This window comes from Triticum aestivum, chromosome 3A, assembly GCF_018294505.1.
Source record: "Triticum aestivum cultivar Chinese Spring chromosome 3A, IWGSC CS RefSeq v2.1, whole genome shotgun sequence".
In the NCBI taxonomy this organism is placed as follows: domain Eukaryota; kingdom Viridiplantae; phylum Streptophyta; class Magnoliopsida; order Poales; family Poaceae; genus Triticum; species Triticum aestivum.
Window position 1 is genome coordinate 729,382,980 of NC_057800.1, and position 9,993 is coordinate 729,392,972.

The 9,993-nt window shown below is 43.1% G+C and overlaps 1 pseudogene; it reads left to right on the plus strand.

Annotated features, from left to right (window-relative positions):
• Window positions 1-1,472: 1,472 nt before the first annotated feature.
• LOC123057300 (uncharacterized) lies at window positions 1,473-4,474 on the plus strand (annotated as a pseudogene).
• The last annotated feature ends 5,519 nt before the right edge of the window (window positions 4,475-9,993 follow it).

Here is a 9,993-nt window from a genome sequence, read left to right on the forward strand (position 1 = left end):
CAAATTTAAATATAATGTCCTGCAAACAGTAGACTATGGCGCAGCTGGTTATTAGCACTTAAAGGAGAGTTTATGCATTTATTTCTACTTCCAATTGTTACATTCTCCTTGTCAGTAGCGACTTGGAACCACTGTATTAGAAAAAGCACAGCTTTTGGGGTATAGCCCGGTGGTTAGGTTGTGGCGGACAAACCGAGGCTTTCGCTGCAAAATTAATTATTCCTGGGAAAATGTATGTTACATCTTCTGTAGCAATAGATAGACAAAAAATTATTTGTCAGCATCTCAAATAAATATAGAATAATTACAAACACAAAATACAATTCAACTTGACAGCTTCTTCATGGCTGAGGCTAAGCTACTTAATGGCCCAACATATATTTGGGCGGCACATTGGTTTTGTCGACCGAGTTGGCCTCAGACGTTGTTTTAAAAATTCGGTTTCAGAAATATTTTGCCCATATTCAGCGATTTCGGTTTATTACATATGGATTACAGTCTGGTCCCAGTCGAATCTGGCCTAACCCAACAATGCCTCCTACAGACGTTATTTAGGGCCTTGTCTCCCTCTTTTATTTATATTACCGGCCGGTTATAGGTCAGTGTCATGGCAGGCTTTTTGTTCTTTCTTGATAGCTTTTTTTTCTTTTTACAGCATGGCTGGCTTCATTAATCTACAGCCTGGTTTAATGCTGTCGTCCGGCCACCCAAATGCAAAGGGCGCGAGAGCCTGGTCATACATTGTACAGAACAGATCATGCAGCAGGAGCAGTTGGTAACATTCAAGTAAACCAGCCATAATACAAAAGCCACCAAGCATATCACTTTTCTCTTGTGAGAAAATAAGCAAGTCACATAGACATTAGAGTTTCAAGAACTTGGATGGGTACATAGATCTCATCTTCATCCCAAGAATGTCACTGATCTAGGATGTCTATCGAATTCCTGATGTACGTAAGTATTACCTCCTTCCTCCTTACTTATACGTCTCTTTAGTTATCCTTTTTTTCCTGCAAAATTCCCGCGCCTCCTCTGGCCTAGCTTGCCAATCTGCTTGTTTGATTGCAGAATGCTTTGATGGGCGCTTTGGCCTATGCCCATGTATGAGCGTTCTGAACGGATCTGTGGAAAACCTTACATCTCAACTAATTGAGTTTAGAGGAGAGAATCAAGCAGTTTAAAGAAGATGAAGCCAGCAGTGTGGGTCATCATTTTCGTTCTTACTCTCATACTCATCATCATGTATGGGAGAATTACAGAAATGATTAACCACATAGGATGGAGCATCTTTTTCGTTTCTATTGTTAAACTTATCACCCACATGTATGGGATGATTCCAGAAGTAGCATGGGACATCCTTGCGAATATGTTTGGCTCCATTTTTGGCATTTACGGTCATATTATTGTTGTTACATGCTATTATCGCTACATGGTGGGGGATCTTGCAGTTGCAGTCGCAAAAGCTATGTGTGATGCAAACCGCCCTTCGTCGTCTGGATACACTCCCTTGTTCTGAACAATGCATTTATTGGCTGAAGAGTGTGGACGATTTGCAACACAATGAGCGAGCCATTAGGGTTGCGTATGGTGGGTATGACTTGAATTACTTAGGCAAGAAAGCATGGCAGCTGCTCAACAAGGCCAATAGTCTCCTCATTCAAGGAGACAGCTTACTGCACCCGAAAGATAATTTGCAGGGAACAATGAACTTCTACATGAAGAAGGTGATTGGTTTCATTAAGACCACAGGTGACGAGTCTACCGGATTGCTGGGGATTTGGGGCATGGGTGGTGTGGGAAAATCATCCCTTCTCAAGCTCATTAGTGATTCTCGTTCAGAGGATGGTTACAATTCCTTAGAAGTTATGTTTGTTCGTGCTGGCATTGGATGTACAGTTAGTCAGGTGCAAGAAGCTATTGCCACTTTTATGGGACTATCTATAACGCACAATGAGACTTCCCAAGCAAATATCATCCGTGACCACCTCAATGATACAAGCTTTTTATTGTTGTTGGATGATCTATGGGAGTATCTTGATTTGGGAGTTGTGGGCATCCCCTTTCCACTGGGGAGAGTTGTGGTCTCCCTCCAGAGAGGTTTGGAACACAAAACATGGCGTAAAGTTGTGTTAACAACACGGAACCTGGACTTGTGTCACAAGATGAAATGTCGCCGTGAAAATATCATCCAAATGGAGTGCTTCAATGAAGAAAGGCCTGGGAACTCTACCGTGAAGGTTGGCCTGCAATCATCAATAGAGATGATGAAATTGATATTTTGTTGCCACAAAAGAAAAAGCGGTCGCGCCGCAGCCATGCAAAGAGACAGGTGTTGAAGCTGCAGCGGCGCACTGTCTCCCATGACCAGCCGCAGCACCCACAAGATGATGGGTTGCCTGAAATGACGAACTCCTCTGAGAAGGTGCGATGTTTCATTGAGGCCAAGGACACCTAGTCCCTACTAATGGGGATTTGGGGCATGCGAGGCGTGGGCAAGACAACTCTGCTCAGGCTCGTGCGTGATACTTACACAGGTAACAATTGCTTCGATCACATTATGTTCGTTGGGGCTGGAACCGGATCTGTGCTGAACAATGTGCAACATGCTATCAGCATCAATCTAGGTTTTGATTTGGCCATGATGTCATCACTAGATGAGTTGTCCCGAGCCACACATATCTTCAAGTATCTTCAACACAAGAGCTTCTTGTTATTATTGGATGACATAAGAGAGCCCCTTAATTGGTGGGCTGTTGGCGTGCCAATATCACCGTATAGGCAGCAAAAGATTATCTTGGCGACGAGGAGTCAGGCTGCATGTGCCCTCATGGGGTTTCATGCCGCCAACATCATCCAGATGCAGTCTTTGCAAAAAGGGGATGCATGAAGACTCTTCAAAGACAAGGTTGGGATTGGAATCATGGACGATCATCCTCAAGTTCATCATATTGCAAAGCAGGTATGCTGATCAAATACTTGTGTATTTGTGTTTAGGTGTATCTATTTAGTTTTTCACATTCTAGTAAATACCACTCTTGTGGCAACAACTGCTCCAGGACTTACTTGCATTTTGGGTTGTGTATCATAAGCAGATGGTTGCATAGTGCGGAGGCTTGCCCCTAGCCTTATGCGTGCTTGGTCGAGCCATGTCGAATAAGAGAGACCCGAGGGAATGGAGAAGCGCACGCAGTCAGCTCAGGGCTATTAGCTTGGAGCCATGTGAAATCGACGAGAAGATAGGCACTATAATCGCTGACCCTCTGTATAGATGGAGAGGGGACACCATCCTCCCAACTGAGCAGATCCAAGCCAAGACTACTGTTGGACAGGAAGATGCAGAATTGCCAGCTAAACAGATCCCAGCCATGACCGCTGCTGAACCGAAAGATCTGACACAGCAAGTTAAAAGCGTCCGATTCCGAAAGGAACGGTCGGTCGGGTTCGAATTGTAACCGTGTAGCCTTATATCGCTGCTGCCAAGCAGGAGAGTTGGCGTCCTGCTTTGTGAGTCCCTTGCATTGGCCTTCCACACGAACTGGTTGAATTCTGCATCACCTCGAGGTATTGCCCGGTTGATCCTCTGTTTTGGGAGTCTGTTGTTGATCTGCAGTTATGTTGTACACTGTTCTTTTCCTTGACAATCAATATATCAAAATGCCTCTGGTTTTTCTTTTAAAAGGAGAACAGATTATCCATCCATCTGAAGTTTGGCTCAGTAATCCACAGATTAGTGTATGATTCACGAACAGATGACACTTGGTATCCCCCAATTAGATTATTGCGCCTTTCCGATGTAAATTACATACTGCTATGTGGGCGCAAGATTTGATCAAAATCATTCACATGTTAGTATCACCGAACCTTCTTTAGCATCCATAACACCCAACCATTCACCATAGAGCTCTGGATATTTAGATCGTGGTAATTTTATTCCTTACAAGTACACATAAAATACATACTCCCTTCGATCCGGATTAATTGACACAGTCTCTATACAGTACATCTATTGCTCAGATGCAGTTGAAACTGCAACATAATAGTAATGATCAACAGTAACGCTTTTGCTATCTTTGGAACGGTGTTCTCTCCAGTTGATCTTCCACATCTGGAGTATGCTTATTCTGCAGAATAGAAAGAAAAAGAGGTTAGTCACACTCATACAGAGATGCAAGGCTTTCTACATGACATGCTGCTATAACAGAAAAAGGCTGAATAATCAGTTGAATGCATCTCTGAGGCATACTTAGGTGGTGAAATTGTTCTTAGAAGTACACCAAAGGGCAGTAATCTGCGCCGGCGCACCGGCCCAACTGTTGGGCCGGTCCAGCCCCAGCCACCTGATGCAGCAAGATTCAACCGTCCGATTCGACGCGCGTTGACTTTCTCATCTTCTTCTTCCTCCCCGCTCGCTGCGCGCGTTGCCCCCTTCTGCCTGGACGTCCTCCCGGCCGGCGGTGACCACCCCCTCATCTAGGCCTCCTCCCCTCCGCCATTCTGTGCTGCTGGATGTCGTGGTCGCCGCCGGTCGCTGCCATCGTCTCTCATGTTTCTCGTCAGATCCATATGTATGCAGCAAGCTTTCACCCGTGGGTTGCAGCTCCTCGTAGCGACGGTCGCAGCTCCTGGGGAGGCGGCCGCAACTTCTATTGGCGACGGTCACCGGTCGGAGCACCTTCGGCGATGCCCTCACAAAAAAAGTACTCTCCCTGGGGTTGCCGATAGTAGCAAAATAATCGACTGCTTGTAGCAAAAAAGTATATCAGATCCAACAAAAAAAGCTCGCCGCTGCCGCTCGCCGTCGCCGTTGTAGCAAAACTGTTTACCGGATGTAGCTTCCTTAGTTGCCGGTAGCAGCAAACAATTGATATGGTTGTAGCAAAAACAAAAACAAATGTCAGCCGGCCGCTGCGTATGGTGGTAACAAACCTTGCTGCCGGTTGTAGCAAAAATCTTCATGGTTTTCAGCAAAAAAAATGTTCACGCCCATTGTCGAGGTTGCATCATCTTCATGAACCTGTGTGGCAGAAAAATGTCGTCGCCACTAGTAGCAAATGAATGTGACGGTAGTAGCAAAACAAAACACTGGTTCCAGCAAATGAAAAATAGCGACAAATCTAGTATTTGGTTCCAGCAAAATAAAATATCGGTTGTGACATCCCTCGCCGCCGCATGTATAGCATCTCCCACGGCCGGTTGCAGCACTCCATAACAGAAAAACGAAGCTCTATATGGCCACATCCATGACGACTGCTGTGTCATCGTGAGCGTCGACTCACAGCAGTGTGTGCGCAGGTAGCAGAAAAACAAAGGGGGAACCGAGGGCAGCAAAACGTCATCTCCGTTTGGTTGCAACTCGCCGTCAGAGATAGACGTCCGCGTGGTCGATGCTTTCTAGCACGCGAGCACGTCGTCGCCGGTGAGAGAGCTTGTGGGGTCTCGAGCTGCGTGAGGAAGACTGGGAAGGAGCAGAGCCATGGCGCTAGAGGTTGAAGAAACAGACCGAGTAGAACGAAGGAGGAAGAAGATAAGGCACCAGATTTAATTCGCGGCTGGGTCCACTCAGATTTATGGGACGCTGCGCGTGTGGACGCGACCGGCCGAAGTTTCGGCCGGCGCGCCGTATACAAGTGTTTCCCTTATCCAAAGGCATACCAAGCACTCTCTTACGTGCAATTGCAAACATCGTGCCAAAATAGTATGTATGGTTAAAACGTGTTTGTATTATAGAACAAATAAACAGCTAATAAAGTGCAATTACGAAAATAGAAACCGTTCAAATGATTGAATCTCTACTACCTTTTTCTTTTGAGAAGATTGAATCTCTACTACCTAGCTCGATCCCCCCGTGCAGCCGCACATGGGTCAAGCCCGGCAAAAGCCCACACCTAACGTGTCCTCTGGTAAAACTATTCCGCGCAGCTAATGCCGCGAAAATCCTATTCGCCGCTCGCTGTGGCAAACTGTCGAGCGATCGCACAGGGGGCACCGCAGCGAGCGACAGAAATGGGCCGGCCCACACATAATGCGTCCAAACCGGTTTTGGAAACATTCCAGAAGGTTCGCTGAACCGGTTTTTTTTTCCTATGTCGTTTCTTTCTGGTTCTTTTTCAGCTTTCTATTGTTTTTTATTTCTCTTTTTTTCGTTTCTGTTTGTTTTTCATTTTTTCGTTTTTTGTTTCTTGTTTCACTTTCTTTTTCAAGTTTATTTTTCTTTTTCAGAATATGTTTGTAGTTTAACAAAATGTTTATGATTTTCTTTTTTATTTCCTTTTCTTTTCTTCTCTTCCTTAAAAAAAACCAAAATTTAAATTTTGTTCGTGTTTTCAAAAAATGTTCAGTTTTCGGAAAAATGTTCTCAAAATTCAAAATTTGTTCTCGTTACACAAAAAAGTACAAAACTTCTGAAATTCAGAGAATGTACTGAATTTCAATTTTTTGTTCACATATTCAAAAAATGTTCGCGCTTCCAAATTTGTTCGGGATTTATAAATATTTCTCTCCGTTTCAAAATATGTTTTCAAGATTCAAAAAAATGTTCATGCTTTAAAAAATTGTTCAGACTTCCAAATTTGTTCGGAATTTTTTAAAATTTCTCTCCGTTTCAAAATATGTTCTCAAGATTCAAAAAACGTTCGTGCTTTAAAAAATTGTTCGCACTTCCAAATTTGTTCATGATTTTTTAAAATTGTTCACATTTCAAAATTTGTTCTCAAGATTCAAAAAATATTTGGGAATTGAAAAAAAGTTCTAGCTTTCCAAATTTGTTCACAAATTCAATAATTGTTCATGTTTTTTTTAAAAAAATCACAAATTCAAAAAATGTTTTGCAGAGAAAATGGCAGTTTTTTGTTCTTGTTTTTCAGAAAATGTTTTGCATTTTCAAGAAATTCTTCTTGAATTCGGAAAAAGGTGTTTTTTCATGTTGTTCTCTTCTTTTGATTTTTTTTCAGATTCCCAAAAATGTTTCAAGTTTTAATTTTTTTCTCTGTGAAATATGAAAATGTTTGCGGCTTATGTTCGTATAAGGCGGACTGCCATTTTATGTACGAAATCCCAGGAATTATGGTGGCTATCAGGATCGCTCACTTGCAATAGGTTATCTGTTTGATCCCTGCCGCTGTTGTTTGTTTCTTTAAGTATGGCACTTCCATCTTAACACGACAAGTCAATCGTCGCAGTGGCTAGCTCAGCACGCCATCCACCACGAGGTCCCAGGTTTGATTCGATTCACAGCTCATTCGCGCTCTATTTTTTACCTTTTTTTATATCGCGATCGTGCCACCGGAATTGGGCCAGCCCAGGTTAGCGGCGCCCTGTGCGATACGCCGGCACTTTGCCGCAACGAGCGGTCAATAGGAAGTCCCCTAATGCCTGACGCCCCTATGTCTTGCTTTAAGCGAGACAGGGGAAAGCTCTCGCAACGAGGGGAGCCCTAGATGGGCTGGCCAGCCGTGTGGGAGGCCAGGACCTGTTTTTTTCTATTTTCTGTTCATGTTTTTCGCTTTATTTTTATAATTTCTTTATACTTTAAAATATTATATATATATATATATATATATTACAAAATACAGTCTTCAAAAACACATTTGAAAAATGTTGAACAGGTATTTAAAAATGTTGAATAATTATTAAAAAATGTTGAACAAGAATTTGAAAAATGTTGAACAAGTATTTGAAAATGTTGTATAAGTATTAAAAATATTTAAAAAATATTTTAAAAATATAGAATAAGTATTATAAAATGTTGAACGACTATATGAAAAAAGTTGAATAAGTATTAAAAATGTTGAACAAGTATTTGAAAAATGTTTAATTAGTATCAATTTTTTTAACAAGTATTAGAAAAATGTTAAACAAGTATTTGAAAAATTGTTGAATAAGTGTTAAAACGTTGAACAAATATTTGAGAAATGTTGAATAAGCATTCGGACAATGTTTAACATGTGTACAAAAAATGTTCATCACTTATTAAAAATATGTTGAACGCATAAGTGATCAATAAAATAAACCAAAAGAAAAAGAAAATGAGAAAAATTGAAGAAACAAATGAAAAGCCCGTGGAAGAAAAAAAGAAAGAAAAAACGGATAAAAGCCCGTGGAAGAAAACAGCCGTACTCAGCCTTGACTGCAATCAGTTGCGAGATGGCATCCAGCTGAGATATTTTCGCACCCGCATAAAGAGGTTTCTTCGACGAGGCCAAGACCTCCAAGAAGGCCTTTGCGGTTGCCTCCGGCTCCTCCGGTTCATTCTCTGAAGGTGTCGCATTTGCCGTTTTTGCAACAATGACATCATCTAGCATGTCCCTGACCCCGTCGTCCTCATATCCATCGATGCGTTGTCGCATCACCTCCTCTCTACCACGGTCATGCTCGGCTATGTTTATCGGCGGCATGTCAAAGTTTGGCATATATCCGTGTGTGCGAAGGTGCTCACTCATGTCCGTCTGATTTCTACGATGACGTCTGGCACATCTCGTACAGGGGCATGGTGGGATAATTCTCATTGGACGACGGAATATCTCCTTCAAATACACATCGGTTTTCGCGATCCACTCTGATGTTACTCGATTCCGACGGATAAAACCACTGTACATCCACTGATTATCTGTCATCCTCTGCTTTTTTGCAACCCACACAGCATAATTAAGGATTCACTTAAATTAATCACATCAAATTTTCAGTTTCTACCGTGTTTAATCCACCTACATCTCTAATAGGTAAAGATGGGTCCTGATCCCACCCGAGGATGTGTAGATTGAGTACGTTCTCCATTCTACCCCGTTTCGAGACAAAATTTCGGCAGCACCTCCCCGTTGTTCTCCAGATACACGTCTCGGCAAATAGCTGAGAGAATGTGCTCCAGAGAGCAACGGGGAGGCGCCGCCGAAATCCTGTCTCAGAACGGGGTAGAACATGGAGAACATACCCAATCTACACATCCTCGGGCTGTCCATGGAAAACGTTGGACAATCCGAAAGAGCTGTGGTGATAAATATGCAATTGAATGCATATTTATCGATGCAACCCTTTCGGACGGGAGACCTAGGTTACGCGACTTGATGTGAAAATTTAATCTAGTGACATGGAAAAAAAGTGGACGAGGTCATGGAATTGTTGCTCACCCTCTGAAGTAGTCGATCAAAGCAGAGGGACGATCGTGGACCAACAGCTCCAACGTCGACAATCACTCCACGAAGATGGAACACCACAAATCCTGTTAATTACACCGAGTGGAAAAAATTTAGGTCATCACCTCACATTAAGCATTGACACTTTAAACTATAAAGAAAAATCATATTTTGTCAACTGTCAAATTTGGAAGAACTAATCATATCACAATTTAGGTCATCACCTCACATTAAGCATTGACACATCAATTTTTTTAGCAAGATCATCATGATGAAATAACCACTTATCATATCCCAAATTTGAAGCACATCTCACATAGCTACTTAACAACATCACAAACTGAAAATAAAATCTTCGTTAACAATTTTATAAACTAAGTGACTCAAGTTGCTTTTTTAACTATGATAATTCATTTTGCCGAGATTCATCCATCTAGCAACCTAACCGTAGCAAAATAATTCGTTTTGCCGAGAATCCTCCATCCATCTAAGACACATACAACATTCATCCATCTAGCAACCTAACAACATCCAACATCCATCCATGCATCCATTCATACATCCAACAATAGCTAAATAATGCAAAAAATGAAGAAAAAAAGAAGTGTTAGCTCACCGGGCAGAGAGGTGTCGCGGTGGTGGCGTTGGAGGCAGGGGCCGGCGATGGAGGTGACGGGAGGGCCGGGGCAGGGTTGGGCCGGCCGGAGAAGCCCGTCCAACAAAGCAGGGGCGCGGGCCGGCGAGAGCCGCGGCCAGCCGTGCTCGGGACCGCCGCCGGCGCCGCACAGGGTCGAGGAGGAGGCGGTGTGGTCGGGGCGGCGGGGCGTTGGAGAGGCAGGGGCGGTCGGGGCGCGGGGTTGGAGAG